General features: G+C 36.2%; 1 protein-coding gene across 10 annotated transcripts in view; it reads left to right on the top strand.

The window, feature by feature from the left end:
* The window catches only part of NLGN1 (neuroligin 1), a 957,494-nt gene that overhangs the window by 197,485 nt on the left and 737,267 nt on the right, over positions 1-22,742 (top strand). For 4 of the 10 annotated variants that reach the window (XM_039865059.1, XM_039865057.1, XM_039865067.1 and 1 more), the window contains exon 1: positions 17,468-18,640. The gene's annotated coding sequence lies outside the window, so the exon portion shown is untranslated. The other 6 variants (XM_039865058.1, XM_039865060.1, XM_039865066.1 and 3 more) reach the window with 6 other exon arrangements.

The raw sequence follows: 22,742 nt of genomic DNA on the forward strand, positions 1-22,742 counted from the left end.
AAGAAGAGCAAAAAGAAAGAAATCGTAAAGTTATGTGTAGATAGTGGGATTGACAAAGTGTTTTTTTTTTTTATAGTGTCTTGCATTTGCCCAGTGACCAAGCATAAAAGTGGTAAGGAACATAGTTATAATGATAGTCTTTGAGGCTATCATTTTTGAAAGACAGATGAGGCTATTAGATTCGGCATACAGATAATATTTTCCTGAATTTGTCTGCTGTTTTGGTTTGGTGTGGTTGTTTTTTTTTGTTTTGTTTTGGTTTGTTGTTGTTGTTGTTGTTATTTTTTAATAATGAATTCTCCTTAGTAGGAAAATATTTGGCTCTGGAGATTTTTAACCTCCAGGTGTAATCTCAGTTGCTCAATACTCTGAACAAGCTATTGAGGGCATTGAACTTGGATAAAAATAGTCTTTAATTACAATTCTTCAGGGGTGATTGTAGGGTATTAGTTCTATCCTGAATTCTTACCTCATTATTTCATTTAACCCCAAACAATTCAGCAATTTAGATATCATATAACACATTTGAATGATGAGGTTAAAATAACTGTTTCAGGAGGAGAGACTTGCATGGATTCCAAACCTGTTCTCAACAGGAAGAAGGCATTGAGGAGGTAATCGCTGGTGCCTAGAGTTCTGCTTAAAGTCAGATTTAGGGAGAGTCTGGAGAAAAGTGTGATCTGCTGTCATGTCAGCAGTAGTACAACATCCTCTTCAGAGAGTGATCAAGATGGTTCAGGAATACACTCTTCTCAAAACACTAACAAATTTTTGAAACAATTAGGAATATTTTATTTTTATATTTGTCCCAGAACACATACACTTGGCTAAGTATGCAGGCTGATAAGGAGGTATATGATTGTCATGTTGCTGACATTAAAATTATTGATAGTTAAAAAAATGATAGTAAACTCCCAAGGGGTTATATAGCAACTGTGAAGGTGATTGCTTGCAGAATAAATTAAAAAAAATAAAAAAACATTACTCGGCAAAATTTGTATGGCTCTTTATTTGACAACTGAATTGAAGTTATACCACCAAAGAAGTCATTCAACTTTATGCATTACTATATCTTTATTAAAAAAATAAAGAAAGAGATATAAAATATGACATTAAAGAATGGAAAATGCAAGTATGTCATCAGACTTACATCTGGCATCATCTGCACTGTAGAGAAGAGGTTTCTTTTTTTTCCTAACCATCTCCCAGATGCAATGAGTCTTCAACTGTGCTCTGGAGGTAATAGTTTGCTGCCCTTTCTCTAGTAACTGAAGGCTTTTATTCCATAGGATCTAGGGTCTGGGTGGGGCTTTCTGCTTTTCCGCAGAAAAGACCTCTTTCCTTTTCTAGGCCTGCACCACTGAGAGAAACTCTCCAGTTACCAGCCCTGTCAGCAATCTTTCTCATTACCATCCACTGGAAGCCTGTAGGGAAGAGACTGTAAGTGGGTGCAGATTCCCCTTGCCTCTGTGACTCCCAGGGTGTCTTCTCTCTTATAATTTCCTTTAGCAATTTATAAACATTTTAGCCGAGTTCTTCTTACCTGCTTGTATGTACCTGGCATCCATCCCTTCCTATTCTCACACTCTCAACCGCAAGTGAAGCATGCTCATCTCTGTTTGGAGAGAACTCTTTCCTTGGAGTTCATGCTACTAGTTGCCCTGTGAACCTGGCTTCCTGATGGGTTCAAGAGAAGTTATAATTTTGCAGTTTATCAGGCTTTTTTTGTTTGTTTCCAAGGTGGGAGCACCGCTCTCCCTATTTCCATGTCCTAGTCAGAAGCACAAAGCTTTGTAACTTCTTTTAATAGTTACTGTCTTGCTCTTTTCCTGCTGCGTTTTGGGTAAGGTCTTCATTATGATCTCCGAATTTACCCAGTCCAAAGTTTATTTTTTAGTTGTTTTTATAATTATAAGTTTTGTCCAAGACTAACTTTTTCTCATTTTTATGGTCTTGATTTATAGCTGATTGTTTTTGATTCCTAGTGTTTATTTTTTTATGGATGTCATTTCTTCCTCTCTTTGATGATATTTAATATATTTATGTTAAAGTGATTTTTAGATTGCTCTATTATTTTCAATTCATTGAGAGTGATTTTGTCTTTTTGATTGTAATTTCTGTTAATCAACTTCCTCAATAGTTTTTCAATTATTTGGAATACTAATTTTCAGGGCCCCCCTTTTTTTGAGTAGTTGATTTTTCTGTGTGTGTGTGTGTGCCCATTAGCTTTCCCTAGCAATTTTATTGGTCTCTATCCCTGCATCCCAGATTTATGTTTAACCAAATATCTGAGTATCCCATGGCCCAGTCAAATTGACAAATAAAATTAATTGCTCTGTTTCTTTTCATTTAAAAAATATTTTTAAATATTTTATTTGTTACTTATATAAGTTTGGTGGGGGAAAAAACACTTAAACATTGAATCCACACTGCTATTTTGACCAGAAATCTAGGTGAGATCAAGTTTACACTTCCATCTAGTAATACTACTTGGATAAATGTACATAGTAAAAGGTATATGGTTAACAACACAAATAAATACTTGAACCAATACTACAACTTAGATAATTGTACACAGTAAATAGTGCATGGAATTTTACCACAAAGATAATGAAGATGGATAGATAGATAGATGATAGATAGATGATAGATAGAAAGAAAGAAAGAAAGAAAGAAAGAAAGAAAGAAAGAAAGAAAGAAAGAAAGAAAGAAAATAGAGATCCCAGTTTAGCAATACTCATCTTTGGTGTTCATGACTCCTCAAATTTTTTCAAGTTCTTTAAACTCAATGTCTCAATCTCCTCAGCTATGTAATGGAGATAATAAATACTACCTATTTTATAGGATTGCTGTAAAAATCATATAAAGAGCTTAGAATGGTGTCTGATATATAGAAAACTCTTAATAGATGTTGTCTCTTATGTTGTTATTATTATTATTTGTATTTATATGTGTATATACACAATCAAATGGCATGTATGTCTTTCTTTGCAATCACTTATTTATTCTTAGGGCAAAGCATGGAATGAGAACTAAGTATTCAAAGCCTTGTACATTTTTGCCCTGTACCTTTATTTCTTTATACCAGCTGTCTTGATTGCAAACATTGTGCATTAAGCTCTTTACCCATTAGCCTTAGAAACCTAAGTCTATAAAATGGTCAAGTCTGTTCATACACACACATACAAAGAGAATTTTAAATATGCCTATTAATGAAATTATGTTTAGTTTTTAGTTTTAATGACTATTAAATATATACATTTTTATGCTGTTTAAAATTTGATTGTTTGGTCATCTCAAGCCTTCAATACCCCTCTACAATACACACTTAGATATGCAATTTATAGATGGCCTTAAATCTTATGTAACCGAACAAATAGAAACTATCAGACAGAAACTCCTTAAACTTCCCAAACAAATCTCCAGGTTTACCTATATCTACATTTATCTCTTTATTAGAAGGGCAATAGCCTTATTATCAGCTTTAGTTTCCAGGCCCTTCTACATTCTCAAGAACCTTATCCATCTTCCTTTTTTCTGTTACCATTAACCTTACCTTCTTTACTAGCTTCTCTCCATCAACATTTCAAAATTAATCTCTCCAATAGTAAAACCAAAACACAAAATACTTCTGACCCAGTTCCCCAGCACAGATCTCTCTATGCTCCTCTTTATAATCGAATTTCTTGAATGAATTTTTCATAATTGCTGTTTTTATTTCCTCTCCTTTCTTTCACTAACGATTAAACACACTTCATTCTATCTTCTGCTCTGAATATGCCAGAATAAATGTTTTCACTGAGGTCACCAATGTTCCCCTTGGACACTATCCAGTTCTCATGATGATCCTTCTCACTAGTATTTGATACTTTTCACTTGTCCTTCCCTCAGCCACCACTCTATCAACCACAGATCCCCCCTTTATATTTTTTACCTAAATTCAAAAATGTTGTTGTTCCTCTAATTCTAGGCCCATTCTCGTTCCTGTTTACAAATTGTCCTTAATGATCTCTCCTAGTCATTCATACAGCTTTGATTACCATTCATCTGCTGACAATTCCAAAATACATATTTACACTGGTTTCCTGTACTTCAGGTCTACAACCACTGCTGAGTTGGTTTTCTCTACTTGGATCTCAAAGACGCTTAAAATTTGACAGATCCAAATAAAATGAATTCTTTTTCTCCCCAAAACTGTGATTTCTTCAGAATTCTCTGTCTTAATAAATAGTACAATTGGCTGGCTGCTCATTTCTTCAAACAGGAAATCTAGAAATAATCTCAAATATTCCCCCTCCCTCACCTTCCTTTACGTACCTTATCAATTCTATCACCTGAATAGCGTTCACAGTTTCCCACTTACATCCATTTCCATTGTCACAGCCCTAGTATACACTACCAGCATCCTGGTTTGAAGGGTGTGAGCACCACTGAATGACTGCAATAACCTATTAACTGCTCTTCTTTCTAACAAATAGGCATACCTCATTTTATTGCACTTTGCATTACTGCACTCCATCAATGTTGCGTTTCTTATAAATTGAAGTCAAGACCTCCTCCAACAAAAAGATTACAACTCACTTTGCTGCAGTGGTCTGGAACCAAACCTACAATATCTCTGAGGTATGTCTGTATTTATTTTTCATTCATTCATTTATTTACAAATGTTTATGGAGTATTTACATGTGCAAGATTACCCATGTGCCAGGCACTCTAACAAATTTAAAAAAAAAATGCTATAAATCACTTTTAAAATAGGTAGGTGAAAAATGCATAAAAAATCACTTTGAGTCAGATAGTGATGGCTGCAGCAAGGGTATTACAAAGAAGTGCTAGAGAAGTTCAGAAGAAAAGTACTACTTCCATTTTGAGGGGAAAAGGGGAAGAGGTGTCATGGAATAGAGAGTGAGCTGAACTCTACATTTTTTGATTTGAGACTATTCGGCTGGAAAAGATAAAGGGAAAGAAGTATTTGGAGAGGGAATGCTCCAGGAAGAGAAAACAGAAAGAATTAAGACCTGTAGGGTGTATGAATGCAAATGATTGATTTTGGCTACTAGGCAGGATGCTTGGAGGTGTTTAGTAAAAGATAAGCTGAGAAATAAATGCTTAACATAATTCATGGCAGTGCATTTTTTCCACACTCTTTCCCCTTCGTATATTGCTTTTTATTAGGAACATATGGAAATAGAAAGGGCCACATATGAAATTCTTTCCAAATTGAAAGAGGAAAGAGATCCCTCAGACCTCTGCAAAAACGAGGCATGTCCCAAAATAATGAAATGGCCCTTCAGTGCATATTATTTATCCAGTCTAACATTAGAGTTACAGGTTACCTGGTTCTTCCTTCAACATGCAATGTTTACAAGCAAAAATTTCTATATAGGAATCAGGCTTTACATTACCTCCCTGTAACTGAAGGATCGAATACCTACTATCTTTTAGTAATTAAATGTTATAGTTAGTTCTAAGTGGCTGTTATATAAATAAACTGACATCTTAGCATATAAGAATATGGGTTTATTTATATCACAAATATTGAGTTATTCTAATACATTTTCCATTGTGAGAGCACTAGATACTTTAGGCTTGCAATCTGCCTCATGAATTTCAAAATTGTAATTACTATTATATTTATCAAATATAGTACTTTTATTTCTCTGAAACAGAGAATATGAGAAAGAAATGTGAGAGGGCAATTATCCCCAACTGCAACCTGAAGACACTTAAATCATTTGTTGTTTCCTTTGCATTAAATATTTATATTGATTTCCTAATACTGTAAGGGACACTTAACACCTCTATTTATATATAAATGACTGGAAGAATACTTTTATACTTTGGATTAAAGTAGGTTATTAAGAATTAGGTATTCTATATTGTATGAGGAAGTATTTTGCTACTTTAATGTAGTCCATAAATTATAATTAAGCATGTTTTAAACATAGTTATCCATTATAAACAGCAAAATCTACTCTGAACTAACCTTTGCCATTTTAAATATAAGACAATTGTTTAAAGAAAGGCACTTTCCTATAGCATTTCTTCCCTATACCCCCAAATCTATTTAAGATTTTGCTTTCCTTAAAAGATTTGGCCTTAAGACTCCATTTATTTTCTGCATCTCAATCTTACTTTTTTCTGGACCAAATCTTGCATCTAGCCAAATTTTTCTTAGTGAATTTAATATATCCCATTTAATATTTCTCTTCTTCAAACATGCTCAGTTCTCTAAATTAAAAACAAACAAACAAACATGAAAACTTACCTTTTTTTTTTACCCCACCACCTTACAGAGTTAAAAGCCTAACTTTTTTCTTTTCATGGGTGATCTAAATTTCATACGCTATATCTGTTCGTTCATTTACATCAGTTCATTCATTCGTTCATCTGTTCATTCAAAACAAATATGCACTGAATTTCAATCACTTTTAAGGAAAATCAGATATTTCCCTCTTAACCAAGTATTTTCTGAAATCCATTTCCCTCTCCCCTCAGTCCTTAATCCCTTCCTTCTCTGAATTCTCATTATTCTTTTTATTTACTTGCATTGTTTTGTTTCATATACTTTGATTATAATGTTTTCTTTAACCTTCTAAGTGAAAGCTCTTTGAGGTTAGTGACTGTGTCCTGTGTCTCTTTTTGTCTCCTGAATGTCTAATGAACTACTTAGACAATTCCTTTTAATGAACATTCATTAAGCACCTAATATATGCAATGCATTAGTTTCTAGAATTTATATTTCATCGGACAGTTTTAGAAGGAACTGAAAGTAGCATGAACAAACTGAACAAAGAATCAGAGAAGTGAAAGCACAAGACGTGGTTTTGCAATATCTAATTTATGTTTGCTTCATAGAAGGAACGGGAAAGAAGGGAATGGGAGAGAAACTGGAAGCAGTATGTGGTAAACTATAATTATGGCTGTAGTTTAAGTCTGCTTAGGCAGCTTTTTCAACTCTCTTCTTCTGGTAATCATCCTAGACTTTCAAACTACATTGGCCTCCTGTATATGTAAATCTTGATGGGCCCTCTTACCTGGTGTAGGGGTTTATTATGTGTCCTGGGCTTCATAAAGCAAATTAACTCTACTTCCAGTCACAGAAAGGATGGCACGATCCAAGCAAAATCATTTAAAGTCCTCCATAGGATTTATTTTCTGGTTAACAAAGTGATTTATCCTGGGGATGCCATTTGAAGAGCATATCTGCAGTTGCTGAAAGGCATCAAGCTCCAGACATAAAGAAAGATAGACTGAAAATAAAGCCGAAATAAACCCATGCAAGGATGAAGACAAGGAAAGAGAAAAACTTAATGATCTCCGTTAAGCCTCTGAATACAGTCATGGTGAGAGCTCAACATACCCTAAGCTTTTCAGTTACATAGCACAATAAATTATGTTTTTGCTTTTTAAGAGTTTGCTTGTTTTACTTAATTGTGCTTGGATTGAGTTTCTGTCCATTACATTATAAAAAGAGTGAATGATGTCTAAACGTAGTCTGTGTTTTTACTGTAAAGATGGAAGACCATTGAAGATTTTGAGAAATGTTAGTTAATCAAAGTTACGTCACTTTACTATTCATCCATTCTCTGATAAGCCTTTTAAATCCAATGGTCTTTCTCCTTTATCCTACTCAAACTTTTTCCTGCTAAATTGTTGCCAGATTCAACAGCGCTTTCTCAGTTTGTATTTTCTTTGGTGTCAGTGTGTGAAATTGAAAATGTATTCTTTCAATAGGGCTAAGCAGAATGGGCTTTGTGTCAGACTTTAGTCTGAATTCAGCTTTATCGTGTTTTAGTTGTGGGATCTTGAATAATTCATTTAAACATGGGGCTTCAGTTTCTTAATATATAAAATGGGGTTAGTAAACCTACCTCATAGTTTAGTTGTGAAGTTTAAGAAAGTTAATAAATAGTGACTGAAATAAAGTGTTTATGGTGGGGTAGCTAAATGGTAAAAAGTATAATTTCTCACTTTCTGCCAATAGGTAAACACTGATAAAATATTTTGGGTGAATGCTTTCATATATTATTTTTACATTCATGTGCAGTATTTTTAATTTTTTAAATTAGTGAATAATATCCAAATAATTAGTTTCTTCCTTTGAAATATTTCTGATGTATTCTCTTTCCATTCCAATTGTCAACATAAAGGTCCACTCGTCTTAAAAGTTCCCTCATAATCCTTTACCATTATTGGCTGCCCAACCCTGGTCCTAGGCAACCACTAGTCTTCATTCTATTACTAGAGTTTTGTGTTTTCTAAAATTTTACATCAGTGGAATCATGAAGCAAGCAATCTTTTGTATTGGGCTTCTTTCACTTAGCATAATTTTTGAGATTTGTTTTTATAGTATGTCTTTCAATATTATGTTCTTTTGTGTTAATGAGTAATATCCCAAAGTATAGATATAACACAAATTGTTCATCCAATCATGAGTCAATAAACATTTAATGTGTTTTCAGTTTGGAGCTGTTATGAAAAACTATTGCTTTGAAAATTTGCAATCAAATCTTTGTGTAGACCTATACATTCGTTTCTTGTGGTAAATACTTATGAGTGAGATTGCTAGGTCCTATGGCAAGCATATGTTTATTGTTATAAGAAATCATTAAACTATTTTTTAAGGTGGATGCACCATTTTGCATACCACCAGCAATATGATGGTATGTTACCATTTATTCTCAAAATTTTTTGGCCATATATTTGTTATTCTTTTAGGCCTGTTTTATATTATCTGTTTATTTTCTTTCAATTTTCTCTGTTCTTTACATTGGGTAATATCTTTTATTTTACCTTCAGTCATCCCATCATTTCACATTTAAGCTCATCCAGTAAATTTTTAGCTTTATACATATTGTTTTCCAGTTTTAGGATGTCCCTTGATTCTTTTTATTATGTATATTTCTTTGTTTAAATTTCTTGTTGTTGTTGTTGTTGTTGTTGTTTTTTAATTCACTGCAAGCATACATTCTTTTACTTACTGGCTGTTTTAAAATTTCGGTTGACTCATTCCAACATATAGATAATCTAGGGTTTGGTCTCAGTTGATTTTCTTTTTTTTCGAGAACAGATTTTATTTTCCTGAATTATTGGAATTATTGTATGTCAGGTAATTTTAGATTATATCTTGAACAGTATGAATATTACATTATGGAGACTAAATTCTATTGATTTTCTCTAAAGAGTATCATTTCTTTTATTTTAGCAGGGCATTATCTTGGTTGCATTCTAGCTGCAAAGTATTTCGGCAATGACTCCAATACTAATTCAGATCTGTTCTTTAACTACGCTGTTATGGATCTGTTGCAAATATGTGTGGTTCAGAGGTCAACCAAAGATGCGAGCCGACAAAATTTGAGCATTCCATGTTTGTTTATTTGGTTTTCCTTGAGGTTCTTCTTTTTTCTCGGTTTCCCCTGAGTTAAATCCTCAGATTCCCCAAACCAAGGAGTCACTGGTTTCCCCTCACACTGACTGCTCTGGGCCCCAGTTTATCATCTACAAAAATTGAGAATTCACTCTGTTCAACCCCTCTTCTCTGTATTTGGACTCCCTATGAGAATCTGCATGTTTCCGTCTACTATAAAGCGCCTTTATGTAGCTGCTTTTTTACGTTATGCTCAGAGTTTATAGTTGTTGTCTTTGTGAAGGTCAGTCTAAAAAGAGATTATTCAGCCAATACCAGAAGCCAGTCCTTCATATTTCTTAAAAATAATAGTGTTTATCTAGAAGACAAATTTATTCAGACCATTAGCTCTTTATCCTTTTGTCCACATATTTTGGTCAAATTGATCCTATAAGACTAACTAGAAATTCAGTCCTCAATCGAGATTTTTCTAGCTGCCTTGGATTGGTGTTCTCTTTCTCCCACCTTCCTCCTCCTCTTTTATACTTATTGAAGTTTTAGACAGTCCTTGACATCAAAAATATATTAACTTGTTTTTGTTTAATACAGAATAACTAAACTTCAGACATTTACCAGTAATCTTCAACTCAGTTTCTCCTAAATGCCTATCAAATATAAACTTGAACCAACTAATATTTGAAAGCCATATTCTCATACCTGTTCAATCCTTTTAAGTTCAGGAGGATAGTGTGTGGTAATGGTAAGTTAATTCAATTTGGAGTCAGAGGGCATAGTTTTAAGCCTACACTGTTATGCCTTGGATCTAGACATTTTACCCCTGGGTCTTAGTTCCTCCATCTGAGAAATAGGTATACTAAAACCCCTACTTCACAAAGGTGATATGATTGACAATATCATTCATCTAGTTGCTCTTGTTCAAAAACCACAAATATTTTAAAACATTCTCTCACATTCTATAGCCGATCAGTTTCCAAGTGTTTCTTGTATTAATGCGCTACTCCTAATTTCTTTGTTGCCGTTGTTGCTATGTAGTTTAGACGCCTGCATCTCTTTTGTGCACTATTGCAATAATTTCATAACTGGCTTCCCTGCATTTGGTTTTACCTCTTCTCAATCCACTCTCAATGCTGCTACAAATTTTTCTAAGAGGCAAATATATCACACTACTTCTTTGCTGAAAGCCTTCCACTGGCCTTGGTTAGGGATCAGGTCCAAACTTCATTGCCTGGCACACAGGTCCCCTCATTATCTGACCCTTCTTACTCACTTCTTGCCACTCCCCTACATGCCTCCCGTTAAACTGAGCTGCATGCCTTTAATAACACATTTTGCGCACCAGTGAGCTCATGTCTTTACATATGTTGCTCCTCTGCTTGGAATGTCCTTCTCTGGAAAGTCTTTTTGTATTATGCACAAAGGCATCATATTGTCTAGGTATGATTTTACCTGAGAGATATTGTACAAGTGGAAAGGGACCATGTTTCATAGTTCTTTTGATCTTTCAATAATGAGATAATAGATACAGACAGGAGCTCAAAGGATTGGTGAGTGAGAAGTCATTTAATGAATAATACAAAGCAATCTTGACTTTCTTATGAACTTTTATAACTGCTTCTATAAATTTCAGGTTTTTAAAATAATTATAAAAAAATGAATTTTAGAACTTAAGAAAAAGAACATCACCTAGATACATTGTTTAAAATAGTAAAACTCTGGGAAATGAACAAAGGCAGAATCTAAGTCATGTGTAATAAAGTGCCATTGGCTCTTAAATGAACAAAATATCTTAGAAAGTATGGTATCATTGCTTTATGAACACATTTAGGGCTAATATATGCCCATTCTAAACATTATCTCAAAAAAGTGGGACCTATGTCCTATAATTATGGCTTTAATGTATTTTAAATAAGAAATCTATTTTGAAGAAATGCCTTTCAAGAACATCTGATCACATTCCTAAGCTTTTATGTTCAACTGTTGGCTAAAGTCAGAGATAGTCTGTAATCATGCCTCCAGAATTACTATTAGTGAATCAAATTGACCTCATTCATTCATTCATTCATTCAACTGTGTATAAAGAACCACAATGAGTCAGGCATAATTCCAGGTGTTTGAAACACAGCAATAAACAAAACAGACTAAGTCTTTGAGTTCATGGCATTTACCTTCTTTCTGGTGAGGAGAAGCAAATAATAAAGAAATAAATATAGTTAGGTTATAATAAGTACTCTGAAGCAAATATAAGAAGTTAAGGAGACAGAGAGTGCAGGGGAGGAAAATGCTATTTTAGATACGAGTAGTCAGTGAAAACATCTTTTGAAAATGACTTCTGAGCAGAGACCTGCATGAATGCAGGAGGGAGTCATATGCCCATCAGGATGAAGAGAGGTTAGGCAGAGGAAATAGCAAGTGTAAAGGTCCTGGGGTGAGAGATATTTTGGTAGCCTGTAAACAAGTTTAGGGAAACAAAAGACCCAGAAATAATGGTGACACAAGATAGACTGTGCAGTTGCATAATAGGAGGTGCGTATCAGTTACATTCCCAGTAAAGAGAAATAATTTCCAGCTGAGAGGAATCTTTTAGGTAGTATTTTTGGTAGTTTTCAGTAAATAGGCATGGTGATTTGGACAAACCAAGAGAAGAAATCATTATAATTGTCCTCGGAGACCAGCAAATTATAATTTTCAGGACAATGCAGAGATTAGGAAGAGGAATAATGGGAGAGAAAGTTGAATAAAGATGTCTGGAATTGAGAGCATGCTGAATTTGGATCGTAGGAAAAGGAGTTTGTATTTCATGGTAGGCCATGCTACACAGACTGTGTGGGATGAAGAGGTGGTGTGTGGACAGACTAGATCTGGAGACCAGGTAGATTGTGGCCAAATGGATATTATATACTACCAGACTATGCTGGTAATCCTCGAAGTCAGGATATGTCTTTTCTGTAATAATAACACCTATATCTTTTGTCTAGGTTATAAAGAAGCACTGCCAGGAATCTGTGCAGGTGTTACACTTGGCAAATGCCATAATTTGACAGATAATTTAGCTCTATCTTTTACTTCTTTCTGAAATATGAACTCTATTTTCTCCTATAAACTCTCTCAGTATATTATTTATATTTAACCCATTTTAAGTAAAATACATATGATTTATGAGGAAAGTTGAAGTAAAATTTCATCTAAGCCTAATATTCTATCAATACTTTTTCTTCTGAAGTGGAAAGAAAAAGTGCTAATCTCCTGCTATGAGTCTTTGGGATTTTCCAAAGAATGAGTAATGTTTTCGCTTTTTCTTTACTTTAGAAGAACATGCCATTTAATTTTCTTTATATATATAATTGCTGGGGGGAAAAATCTTCCCATTTAATGACTTTCTAGACCGAAAGCAAACTGAGTCTACAAAGTACTGTACAGAGGTGTCTGAAAGTACAATATGATATTTGCCCTCAAGCCTAACTTCCTTTTCCACTATTTTTTATTTTTATTTCTTGGAAAAGAAAATTTACCATCACAACAATTAAGTAATACACAAAGACATATAGAGGTGATTTTACTACTTCTCTAGTGATTCCCCATCCCACTTTCACTTACTAAATTGACTCTTTTGAGTCAATATTTTCAGAAAATGCTAACACTTTACCTATATGTTATATTAAGATCCATTTCAAATCTACAGATGAGCAGATGTGTTTGGGCAAATTTCACAGGGTTTTTATTTGTACTTAACTTTACAGAGTTCCAGTATTCATTCCAAATAATATCTGACATGGTAAAAGGGAGTAAACTTGAGCATGCTTAATATCACACCTATAAAGACCACGATTTGCAATGTAAATTGATTCCAATTTCCTACATTTTATTGATGTCTTCATCACCTATTCATGTGTTTAATTTTTTCTTTTCTATCATCCACATTTAATATAATCACTTACCCTAAAATTAGTTAATAGAAGACAAAGTACCAAAAGAAAAAGAGAAGGCAGGGGAGTCCTAGTAATTACTGTCAAATCATAAATGACTTTCATGTAATAGTTATGTATGCAATCAAATTTCGCGATGTTTTTAACACTAATCCAAATGTCACTACGTATACTAAAGTTTGAATCAGAAGAGAAAAAGCATTATATAGATACTAACAATAGAGTGAACACTAAAAAATTACTTATGTGCTAAGTGCTTTACGTGCATTATTTTAGATAATCTTCACAACATTCTTATAAAGTAGATACTATTAATATCTCCATTTTTAGAGATAAAATTTAAAGTTTAGGGAGATAAGTAACTTGCACCACACAATCACAAATGAGATGCAGATACAGGTTTCAAACTCAGGCAACCTAATTCCAGAGTCTCATCTTTTAATACCAACAAAAGAAGAAAAAAATAAAAAAATATAACTTCTTGCTTTTTAATTGCTTTGAGAATCAAACGATATGGGATGAGTTTATTTCCCTCAGGAGGTTTGATTGGGAAAGTGGAGAAAAATAGGCAAGAGAAGTTTACTCATCCGCCTCTATATACAGATTGTGATACATTTTTTAACATTCTTGGGCTTTTTTGTAAGACTCTTGAAAATGAGATAATAGTGTCCAGCTGATACAGTGTACCTGTGATAGAATAATGAAAAAAACACTTTATTTTAAATTAATTTCATACTATAAATACTATAATTTCATACTATAAATAAATGTTAGAAATGAAAAACCTTCAGTCATTAAGGTTCTGACATTGACCTCAGTTTATGCACTTAGAAAGTGGTACCCACAGCTTTGGGTTAAGAGAGAGTATACAAAACTTCACATTCTGTAAATTATAATGGCCAACTTAATCAAATCATCCAATTTCTTTTCTAAAAATTTGATTCTGCAGTTATAATTATTCCTTATATCAGCCTACTTTAGTTGTGTAGTCTCATGAAAGTTGAAAGGCACTTTTATTGATATTGGAATAGGTACTTATATCTTATCTTTCCTGGGAAATTCTGGTGTATTCTAAAAATTCCAGAGAACGTTCATGGGATTTAGAATTTAGGCAAACTTGGGCAAACTACAATTGTCACCAAGAATCAGATACAGTAGTCCCCCCTTATCCGTGGTTTCATTGACTGCAGTTTCAGTTACCCTCAGTCAATCATGGTCCTAAAATGTTAAACGGAAAATTCCAGAAATAATTTATAAATTTTAAATTGCTAGCTCTTTTGAGTAGCTTGATAAAATCTCATGCCGTTCTGCTTTGTTCTTCCTAAAACATGATTCATTCTGTTATCCAGCTTCTCCATACTGTATATACATGCTACTCACCCCTTAGTCACTTAGTAGCTATCTAGTTTATCAGGTTGACTATTGCAGTATTACAGTGCTTGTGTTCAATTAACCCTTATTTTACTTAATAATGGCCCCGAAGTACAAGAGTAATGATTTGGCAACTCAGATATGCCAAAGAGAAGCCATAAAGTGGTTCCTTTAAGTAAAAAGTTAAGTACAGTACAATAAGATATTTTCAGAGGGAGAGATACCACACTCACATAACTTTTATTATAGTATAGTGTTATAATTGTTCTATTTTTATTGTTAGTTATTATTAATCTCTTACTCTGCCTAATTTAGGAATTAAACTTACATATATAGGAAAAAATATATAGTATAGATGAGGTTTGGTACTATCTTCTGCCTCTGGCATTCACGGGGTGGGGGGATCTTGGACTGATCCTCCAAAGATAAGGGGGGACTACTGTACATTTCTTAGCTGAATAAAATTCATTTTCCTGGAAGCAATATTGAAATCTACTACTTGTCAACACACCACCTAAAGGTTACTTTTTAAAAAAGGAAAAATGAGTAGACTGAATTTTAAAACTATACAGGAAAATGAATGTGGTACAAATTCCTTCTAAGAAGAAGGAATGACAGGTCATATTTAAGATTGTTTTGAAAAGTCAGATCACATATGTTGGAACCTTAGATTTCTTTATTTATTGTTATTAATTAATTAAGAATGATACTTCAGGGCAACTGCATTTCAAGTATTGGTTATCGTAAAATTCTTTTTCTGGAATTTTATAGATTAAAGCATACATGTGATTAACAAATGTGAAGCAAGCTGTTAATAAGAAACTCTTTTCTAGACCCTCTCTGATTTCTCCTAAAGATTTCCTACTGGTAGATTTTTGTTGTTGTTGTTTTATTACACTTACAATCAGTTAATTTAATGGTTGTGTTGGCATGACCTGATCCCCCGACTCACTTGCATTTAAAAATTCACACAGAGAAGCTTGTAGAAGGTGGGTAGCTGAAAACAATGTGGTATAGTGAGTCATACGAATCACAAAAGCTAACACTTATTAGCTATGTTGAATTTTAAAAAATCACCCATCCAGAGGCAGATGTGGACGCAGCCAGAGGGAAGAGGCCAAAGGCAGTGGCATTGCATTTACACTACCCCCACTAACGGGGCCAAAACAGAAGCTACAATTCGGAGCTTATTCTGCCTCTAGCTGGTGGAAACAGAAACTGGGGGAGAGTAGTGGGGAGAGTTTGGTGGCAAAAGATCTACCAAAGGAGGAAAAAAATAAAATAAAATAAAATAAAATAAACCCTGAAAAGGCACGGAGAAGGCTATTGCCTCTAACTCTGAGCTCACAGTCACCAAGATGAAAATGCTCAGAAGGGGAGCATAATGACGCCAATAACAGAAAAACTCATTGCGTCCGAGGCCTCGAGGCTCGGCGTCCCTGTCGGTTCACTCACACGCTACTCCGAGGGGTTTGGTGAACGTCACACGTGACGCCCCAAGGCCCTTAACCAATTCTGCTGCCTGGGGTGCTGCGGCCTGCGGGCCGAGGTTGCTGGGTCGCTGTGGGAGGAGGGAGAGAGGGAGGAGGGTGGAACTTGTAAAGGGAGGGATCACCACCAGCATCGCGTCTGCGACTTTGGACCCGCGCCCCCAAAAAGCCCGCCCCCACTGCGATAGCGGCTCTGACCCTGGGAAGGAGATGGCAGGGGAGGAAATCGTGGCTCTGAGGGGCAGGACGGAGTCTGAAGGATGAGTCTAGCTTGATTCAGACTCCTGCACCCGGCAACGGCACGGAGAGAGGCAGGAGGAGGAGAGGAGGTTGTGCTGTGTGTGTGCTCGCGTGTGCGTGTGTGTGTGTGTGTGTGTGTGTGTGTGTGTCTGTGGTGTGCGCAGGAGCTGCGCGCGCGCGTCTACAGGTAGCAGCGGCGGCGGCGGGGACCGGAGCGGGGACGCATCTGCAGCCACCTCCCCGCCTGTGATTTTCGGAGGGGATTGCTCACTTAGCTGACGGATCTGTACCCTCGGGAGATCTTCTCATCCTTTCTATTTCCACGCGTCTTAGGCGTCTTCCAGTTTCAAGTGCGTTTTGGGTATTTTATTTTATTCGTATTTTTTTTTCTTCTTCCTCTACATCTCGGGAATTCTGCATATTGAAGCAGGTGGCTCCTGATACGAAATCTTTGGATACATTTGGCTTGCCAAGTTTTTTCTTTTCCCCGTCCCCTCCGTCTTTCAGAGGCATCTGTGGTGCTTTTCTTTTTGGATTTCTATGCAGAAAACGTATATATGTTTATATACCGACCGCATAACATATAAATACAGATACGCGTGCCCAAGCACTTGGTTTTCGTCTCTCTTGCCGACAAAGCGGAATGTTTTGGAGCCGATGGATAACGAGAACAGTATTAACATTCTTCTGAGCCTGTTTTTTAAAAAAGGGAGGGAGCATGAAGAATTGTTTAACATTCGGCCATCGTTTGGCTGCACACTAAGCATCTCGAAGTATTTATGGTTGCAGATCAGGTGCAAACGGGGCTTAGAAAGGTAAGGGAGCTCCCTGCGTCCTCAAAGCTCCGGCGTTTATCTTAATCCCGGGATTGCCGAGAACTTCCCACTCTCCTGCCTCTCTCTCTCTCTCTCTCTCTCTCTCTCTCTCTCTCTCTCTCTCTCTCTCCGCCTTCTGCCTACCCTGACCTCCTCTCTTCTCTTCTGAACGCTTTACCCTTTTCCACTTGCGAATTTGGTGGTGGTGGTGGTGTGTGTGTGGTGGTGATCGTGATAACGGCGGGGGTGGTGGGGGGACGGGGGAGTTTGCGGGGTTGCTGGAGGTTTAATTGTCTGTTAAGAGTTTAAATGCTTCTCTTTCTTCCTTCTCAGACGATTAACTGAGTTTCCCAATTCCCTTTTAGCTGTTTTAGGAAGCCCATATTGTCTTTTTGAGAAATAATGCTACCTAGGTAGTTGTTTTAAACATCTCTTGGTGCCAAACCCTCACTTCTATTCTCTGGTGAAAATAAAAGCAATGAAAATATAAACTTTAATGAACTGGGTGGTTTCTTTAGCACAGGGGTTCGTGGAACTTCCCAAATGCTTATTTTCATTTAAAACCAAACCAATACCTCAGGAGGAATCCACTCTGGAGGAGATTCAGCTTCCGTGTCTGCATAAAGCCAATTCATTTTACTTGGAGGGTCATTAACCAGAGTTGAGCGAGATAGAACTGAGTCTAGTGTAGGGAAAACTACGCGATACTTAATTCTTTTTTAAAGCTACCGTTTACACCATGACCAGTCCCTGTTTAACTCTCCGTTCAGCAGACGCGTTTTCAGACTCGACCTTTAGGGCAGAGGTGGGAACTTGCCCTTATTTTTTTTTTCCTCTCCCTCAAACCTCCTTCCTCCTCCGTTCACCATCTCACTCCCTGGCAGTCTGCAAATTGCCCATTTTGCCCACCCCTCCTTGTGGGTCCTTCTCTGCTCATCTCCACTCCTGCCCCTTCTGTCCTCTTTCCATTGGCACTTTCAGAGCAGATGCATCTTCTCTTTTCTTGGGCTTTCTCTCCCGCCTCTATGCGCCCGGCTCCCCGCGCCCCCCACCTGCCCTGGCTTTCCTCGCCCCTCCTCCCGCCTCTCCGCGACGCCTTGACCCTTCCATCCCTTGTCCCCGCCTGCGGGCGGGGGCGTTGTGTCCCTGCGCTGACGACCCAGCGGCCAACGCTGAGCGTGCAGAGTGATGTGAGAAGAGACCGCGGGAAAGGCGAGTCGGATTCGGGGAAGGCCAGAACAGCCCGTCCGAGCCAGAGAGACCCGGAGGAAAGGGAGAAAGCGAGAGTGAGGTGCGCACGCTGCCCGAGCTCGGGCTGACGAGTGCAGTCACCTCCTACGCCTTAGAGCGGCGCCCCAGTCACTGCAGCTTTTCACCCCAGAGCTGTGCCCAGGGACCACCGAGACCAAGAGCCGAGCCACCGGCAGAGAGGTACCAAAGAAATCAGGAAAAAAGAGAGCGGGGAGGGTTTCCTGGGAAATACGGAGGCTGAACAGATGGAGGAACAATGCCACCTCCAGAAGAAAACCTTGCCTGAAGCCGAGGCGGAGCGCAGACCAGCTGCCTTCAGCCTCCTGCTCTCCCCAGGTCCTCCGGGCTAGTTCAGGGGGGTGGTTCCGCCTCTTAGTTTGACCGGGATAAGAAAGTTGCTCTTCCGCATATTTCCTAAGAAGCGGTTTTCAGATCTGTGTGGTTCAAGTCAAAATGTCACTGCCGAGATGCCCCTCGATGAGCAGCAGCTAGATTATGCATTATTGGGCAATAAACCCTCCTGGGAAGAGAAGGTAGTCCAAACATTTCGAACGCTCTCCACTCGCTCCTGTCTGTCCAACACAATGCTTTGTTAATAGAAATGAAAAACCACCGGCAGTGAATTTAAAATGATTTAGGTTGAGATTTTTAAATTGGGAATAATTTATTCCAGAGGAGGTTGTTAGCATCTTATAGAGATGGGGGAAGTTATGTGTATAAAATTTGATTCATTTGTTATTATTCTAAATCATGAGCAGTTGGCCTCTACCAAGGCATTATACTATTTTTTCTTTTTCATTTCTAGGACTATAGTATTACATGTAGGACTTAGGAAACATGAATTCTGATAGCCAGCTAACCCTGTATCTATTACTCTGCATTTTTACAGGTATTTAATATACTAATTTTTCTTCTTTTTATATTGAAACTACAGTAGACTATTTTCACTTTAATAAATTCTCATGCTGTACATGAAAATTACAGGGTCATAATGAATTTCTCAAAAAGTAATTGTGCTTAATTATAAATAGGATCATAGGTGTGGGTACATGTGTTTGAGTGTAAAACCTATAAAATGCCTTGGCATTTCAATCAGCCATTACAACCTAGCAGAACACTAGCTTTTTGAAATGTGCTTAGAATCAAGGGCCATGCACGTATTTAAAATATTAAATGTTAAGTACAAAAACATTGTTAACTGTTCCCTTGGCAGAGAATGAATCTAAGTCTATCTGCACTGCTGAGTGATTGAGTGATTCACAGAGAAAGTAGAAGTTAATCATTACTCAGGCCTTCTGATTACATGGTTTGATTAAAAGAAGTAACTGTTTTCTGTAAGCCTGCTATTCTACAGTTAGTCTTTCCAATCCTCTTAACATAAGCAGAAATTGAGTGAGTCAATCTTTCAGCAGCCTATACACTACAGTTCCTGCAGTGTGGGGTAATGAAAGCTCTCTTTAGCTCCTGGCCTTTCCAAAGCCTGCCTCCTTCCACTCGCAAACTATTTTGTGTCAATCTTATCTGTATTCCCTCAGTGGGGTTTCGTTTTCTGAAAATTTCCTTTTATGTTGAGGTATAACATATTTTCAAATGTAAATGTCTGGAGTGTTTTGAAATCGAAGGTGGAATATAAACTCACAGAAGGTAGGCTAAGAATTCCATTTGCTGCAAGTAGAGTGTTTGAAGGCTCGATGACTCTTCGTATGGCAGGGTGACTTCTCTGACTTTATCAAAAGTCTCTTTCAACGCTGAACTTCTCATATTTTATTCCACTTTTATTGTTTCTACATGGTTATCCAGTGGCAGGATCTACATCTTCCTTCAAATTTTCTTAAATCGGTTATTTAGGATTTTTTAAAATAATAATTAAGTAACTATAACTAGAGAATACAGATATGAATCTAAGCTAAGATTTTTTCCCACATATATCTTAACGTTATTGATGACTTTTTGTGAGTCTGATATTAGTACAGATTTAGATATGATTGATAAATACCACTTGAGTTTCCCTATGTTGAAACAAATAATTTAAAACATTTTTTTTTTAGCAAAGCAGAGTAATGGTTTATTTCTAGATTTCTTTTTATTTTTATACAAAATAATTACTTTATGAATTACCTAACAGATGCTAATTTGTAGTTTTTGTAATCAAAACACAATTGGAATTTACAATAAGGTTTAAAACCATAACAGTTCAATAATATACTTTTGCTACATTTTGAAGTATTTTGAAGTGAAATTTGATGTCTATTTCTGTCTTATTAGATTATAAATTGGATAATTCCTATTTGAATTCCTATGGCTCCTGTTATATTTTAATTATATGTAAATGGAATTACCCAAGTCCAGTTCACCAAACTTATTTATTTATTTATTTCTAAAACACAGGTCTGGTCTTGCAGATCTCTTATTAACAATGGCCAATGGTTCTTTATAGTTTGGATGTAGTTTGGATGCTAAAGTCCAGAACAATGATGGCATTGAACTCTTTTCATAATTTATTCTCCAATTTTCCCTTTTAGATTAAAACACCTTCAACCTGGAACTCCTCCCTAATTAACTTATTATTCCATTCATAAGACTCTTACTATTTTCCCAATAGTACATACCACTGTAGGCTTCTGTGCTTTGCTTATGCTAATATTTCTTCAAGGATTACTTTCCTCTCCCCTCCCCACCTCCACACCAATTGTAGGAGGAGATCACATTTTGTTTCATTAGAATGTTCTTTTTTCCATCACCCTCCTTCTCTCCTATATCCTTACTCTGAGCTCCCAAAACATTTTATTCATACCTGGAGTAGTCCGCCTTTCACAATTCTGGATGGTTGGTTCCCCTCACTGGATAGTAAGTTTTCAGAGGTCAAGAACCATATCTGATTTATCCTTTTATTTAGAATGCTTAGTCCCATGTCTGATCATGATAAATGTATTATGAAAAATAATAAATGTATTATTTAGAAATACATTTTGGTTATGAGGCAGCAGAAAACCTGACCAACAGTGGATTAAGGAAATAAGGGTTTATCTCACATCATAAAAACTCAAGAGAAGACATTCGCTTAAACACGATTAAGCTTCTTCTGTTATCTTGGTACTTTTCTTTTCATAGTTGGAAGATTGCTGCTGTGCCTCTGACATCATGTGTGCTTTTAGGCCCCACAAAAGATAACAAAGAGTATTTTGGGTCAGGATTTCTCAGCTTAGGCATTAACATCATATTGGACCAGATAAGTCTTGTCTTTATCATAGGGGAGTGTCCTGTACATTGGAAGATAGTTAGCAACACCTCCTGCCTCACTTCAACTCACTAGATGCCAGTAGCACACCCCATTCACCTATCCAATTATGACAGTCAGGAATATTCCAGACATTGCCGGATATCTCTTAGATCATCATGGGTTGACATCAATTACTCCAGAGTCAGAAAAAAGGCAATTCCCTGTTTCCTATCCCCACTTTTTCTGTGCATTGCAGTGGTGGTTAGGATCTGTTTGTTTTTTGTTTAATAAATGCTAGAGAACTATATGAAAATATTTTCTAAAAACAGGAAAAAAGAAAGAAAAGAAAAAAGAAAAAAAGAAACAGGAAAGAACCAAACAAGCCTTTTCTTTGAGCATTTTTTCTTTTTTTGTGATGTAGACATTCTCCTCATAGACTTCTATTCTCATATCACTTCCAGAAGCCTGTCAGATGGCCACTTCTAAGTACATGAGAACTTGGGAAATATATTTTTAGTGTGACATACCACTACCTTGGAGAAAATTAGAATCTGTGAAAAAAAGAAGGGAAAATGTATTTGCTTTTGAAAACTAAAAATGTTTGACACTATGCCCGAATAAATGAATATATAAAATTTATCTAAGTTCTTTAAAAAGGAGATAAAGTAAATAGCCGTAAAAGAGAATTGATATAATTTTTCACATGATAAATATTATTAAAATAACTGATACTACTCTGATTTTTTTTCTCTCTCTAGATGATATTTCACTTGGAAAATAACTGGGCAGAATGAGGGCATCTTGTTCTTCCTAATTTTTTTTTTTTTTGTCAGACAGAACCTCATCTCTGGTTTACTGAATAAAGCAGTAATATATGCTATTCATAGCTACAAATTAGATAGTAGTCAATCATGAGAAATGTCAAAAGGAAATAAAAGTGTAAAGCTATTGTTTTAATACTACTTTCTAATGCTTGTATTTACTTTCTAATGCTTATATTTACTTCTAATGCTTGTATTTAAAAAGTGCACATGCTAGTGATGACATTAGGTACAATAATAA

The sequence above is a fragment of the Pteropus medius genome, unplaced genomic scaffold (assembly GCF_902729225.1).
Source record: "Pteropus medius unplaced genomic scaffold, Ma_sr-lr_union100, whole genome shotgun sequence".
NCBI classification, from domain to species: Eukaryota; Metazoa; Chordata; class Mammalia; order Chiroptera; family Pteropodidae; genus Pteropus; species Pteropus medius.